Below are 4172 nucleotides of genomic sequence, written 5' to 3'. Positions count from 1 at the left end.
GAAGCCACTCGGCCTCAGCGCTAGCGGTGTCTAATGTTGTGAGTTCTGCTTCCATAGTTGACTTTGTTAAAATAGTCTGCTTGCAAGACTTCTAGGAAACAGTGCCACCTCCAAGCAAGAACACATAACCTATTGTGGCATAAAGCTCATCAGCATTAGATATCCAATTAGCATCATAGAAACCCTCTAGTACCTTCGGGTACCCGATATAGTGAATGCCATAGCTCATAGTACCTTTCAGATAACTTGGTACTCTCTCAAGAGCACGTCAATGATTATCTCCTAGATTTGACACAAACTGGCTTAGTTTGCTCATAGCAAATGAGATATCAGGCCTTGTGTCGCTAGCCTAATACATAAGCAAACCAATGATTTGGGAGCATCTCAATTGATCCCTTGCTATTCTTCGATTTTTCCTTAATAGCACACTAGGGTCATAAGGCGTAGGAGCACATTGACAGTCACTAAACCCAAAGTGACTCAATACATTTTCCACATAGTGGGATTATGAAAGTGTAACCCCATCATTGTCTTCTTTTAACAGCTTGACATTAAGAATAACATCAGCTTCTCCAAAGTCTTTCATCTTAAAATTATTAGACAACAGGTATTTAACCTCCTTAATCACATTAAGGTTGGTTCCAAAGATTAGTATGTCATCAAAATATAAACACAAGATCACTCCTTCATCCCTACCATACCGATAGTATACACATGTGTCAGCTTCATTTACAACAAAGCCGACATATGTCAAAGTTCTGTCAAACTTCTCATGCCGCTGCTTAGGAGCTTGTTTCAGGCCATATAAGGACTTCTATAACTTACACACCATGCCCTCTTGACCATTTGCTACAAATCTATCTGGCTGATCTATATAGATCTCTTCCTCTAACTCTCCATTTAGGAAAGCCGTCTTTACCTCAATCTGATAAATGATAAGACCATGAGAGGCAGCCAGAGAAAGTAACACTCGAATTGTGGTCAATCGAGCAACAGGTGAATAAGTATCGAAGAAATCTACACCTTCTTTTTGGGTATAACCCTTGGCCACAAGCCTTGCCTTGTACCTCTCAATTGTATCATCAAGCCTAAGTTTTTTCTTGAACACCCATTTGCGTCCTATTGGTTTATATCCATAAGGACGTTTAACAATTTCCCAAGTTCCATTAGACATAATTGAATCTATCTCACTCTATACTGCTTTCTTCCACAACTCAGCATCAGGAGAGGAATATGCCTCTTCAATGGTTCTTGGTATGTCATCCACAAGGTACACAATGTAGTCAACACCAAAAACTTTGTAGTCCGTTGTCTCTTACTCTTTCAAGTGACTACAATGTCATCCTCCTCAGGATTATGCATATGAGGTTCCTCAGAATGTTCTACCAGAATAAATTGCTCATGAGGAATTATAGGTTCATAACTAGATGTGCTAGGTGCATTTTTATGGGAAAATCACTTTAAAAAAATGTAGCGTCTCTAGACTCCATGATAGTATCAACATGTATGTCAAGTACCCTAGAATTTATAATTAAGAATCTATATCAAACGCTATGAATAACATAACCAAGGAAAACATAATCAACAGTTTTAGGTCCAAATTTGTGCTTTTTGTTAATTGGCACATTTACTTTGGCCAAAAAACCCCAAGTGCGCAAATATGAGAGATTTAATCTTTTATTTTCCTATTCCTCAAATGGTGTGATTTCTTTATTCTTTGTAGGAACTCTATTCAGGACATGACATGCTGTCAAAATAGCCTCACCCCACCATTCCTTAGATAGACCCGCTGTCTCCAACATGACGTTAACCAACTCAGTTAGAGTGCGATTCTTTCTTTCGACAATTCCATTAGACTGTGGTGAATATGGCGGTGTCCTCTCATGAATAATTTTATGTTCTACATAGAAATCAGAAAATTCGATTGAAAAGTATTCTCCACCACGATCAGACCTTAACCGTTTAACTTTCCTCTCAAGTTGATTTTCTACTTTAGCTTTATAGATCTTAAAGTAATGCAACGCTTCATCTTTTGTTTTTAATAGGTACACATAGCAAAATCTAGTATAATCGTCTATAAAAGTCATGAAGTATCTTTTACCACATTTAGTCAACTCTCCATTCATCTCACATAGATCGGAATGGACTAGTTCTAATGGTGCCAAGTTCCTCGTCTCCGTAGCCTTGTGAGACTTACGAGGTTGCTTAGATTGCACACACAAATGACACTTAGAACGTTTGAGCAAATTAATTTTTAGGATTAAATTCAGATTTGTAAGTCGCGATAGACAACCAAAATTAACATGACAAAGACATGAATGCCAAATATTTGACTCATTAGGGATAATAGCATTGTTTACAATTTTATTACACACATCATCATGCAAGGATAAGCGAAACAAGCCTCCGTAATCATAACCTTTACCAACAAAAGTTTCATACTTTAACAGTACATGTTTATTGGACTCAAAGACAATTTTCTAACCATCTCAACAATATTGAGAGTCGCTAACTAGATTCTTTTTTATGGAGGAGACATGCTGCACGTTCTTCAGTAGCACCGTCTTTCTCGAAGTGAACTTCAGAATGACCGTACCAATACCAAAAACACACGCATGGGACCCATTCCCCATCAGCAAGGCTCTAGTCCCGCTGATCTGATAAGAAGAAAACAAAGAGGCATCAGCACACATATGAATATTAGCCCTAGTGTCTATCCACCACTCAGGCGAATGATAAACTAAAAGAACGGTAGGTAAAGAATTACCATACCTAGATGTTCCTTCTTCAGCCTCGCTAACAACCATATTTGTAGATTTCTTCTGTTGCTTAAATTTACGGTCTGGGCATGAACTTGCCCAATGCTCATCACTTCTGCAAATAAAGCAACCACCATCTTTGTTGTTCTTTTTGTTCTTAAAAGTGGTTGTTTGTTTAGGCTTCGAGTTATTCTCTTGCTTGTTCTTCTTCTTATTATTACGAGATGTATTTGAATTTTTCTTCTGCACCATATTGGCACTAGAAGGCTCAACACCTTTTCTATGCGTGTCTTTTGCTCTCGTCCTCTCTTTAACATCAAGAGACCCAATAAAGCTCAGTCATGCTAGACTCTTGTCTCTTGTGTTTTAGAGAGGTAGCAAAATCCATTCAAGAAGGTGCCAGCTTAGCGATTATACCACCGGCCACAAACTTATCGGGCAACACACATGGAAACTATTCGAGTTTCTTAGCCAGTGCCTGTATCTCATGAACTTGTTTAACCACAGAACGGTTGTCAACCATCTTGTAGTCAAACAGCTGCTCCATGACGTACAGCTCGCTATCGGCGTCAGAAACACCAAACTTAGCATCAAGTGCATCCCATAATTCCTTGCATGACATGTAACAGAGGTAAGCTGTTCCCATACTTGCTATGAAGTGCACTAATCATGGTGCCTCGAAACAGGTTATCGGCTACATGGAACTTTTCCTCCTCCTCAGGAGTGAATTGTTTAGGTTTTTCCTGTGCGGCGTGATAGCAGTTCATAGCAGTAAGCCACAACACCATCTTAGGCCCTATTTGGTTGAGCTATGGCTGTGGAAAAAAGCTGCTGTGGGCTGTGAGCTGTGGAAAAGCTGCTGTGGGCTGTGAGCTGTAGAAAAGCTGAAAGCTATTTGGTTAAACAAGTATAAAATATACCTTTTATCTTTATCTCTCTTGAAACAACTATGAAAGAGCTTTTTATTCTACCAATTTCGAAAAGCAGAAAGCCGAAAGCCAAAAGCAGGGTCAAACCAACTTTCAAAAATGAACTACGGAAAAGCAGCTGCTTCTGAAAAAGCACCCTCCAAAAGCAGCCCCTTTGGTTGGGCTTTTGGCTTTTGGGGCCAAAAGCTAAAGCCAAAAGCCCAACCAAACAGGGCCTTAGCATGCCATGTCTTGTAATTTGTTCCATCAAAATCATTTGGCTTCAAAGCAGCAGCAAAACCACTAACAGAAAATTGCTTAAAATTAGGTTTTTGAATTGTTAAGAATTTAGGCAATTTCATGTTAAAATTAATCCAAAAATAATAATAACAAATTTGTATTGATAAATATGTGCACATGTGTGATTTTACTACTACTCAGATTAGCAGCAAATATGTTGATGAACATTATACTGATCATAGCGGAAAAGAGATTTAACTTAACC

Source organism: Miscanthus floridulus, chromosome 11, assembly GCF_019320115.1.
Source record: "Miscanthus floridulus cultivar M001 chromosome 11, ASM1932011v1, whole genome shotgun sequence".
In the NCBI taxonomy this organism is placed as follows: Eukaryota; Viridiplantae; Streptophyta; class Magnoliopsida; order Poales; family Poaceae; genus Miscanthus; species Miscanthus floridulus.
This window is presented reverse-complemented; position numbering follows the sequence as displayed.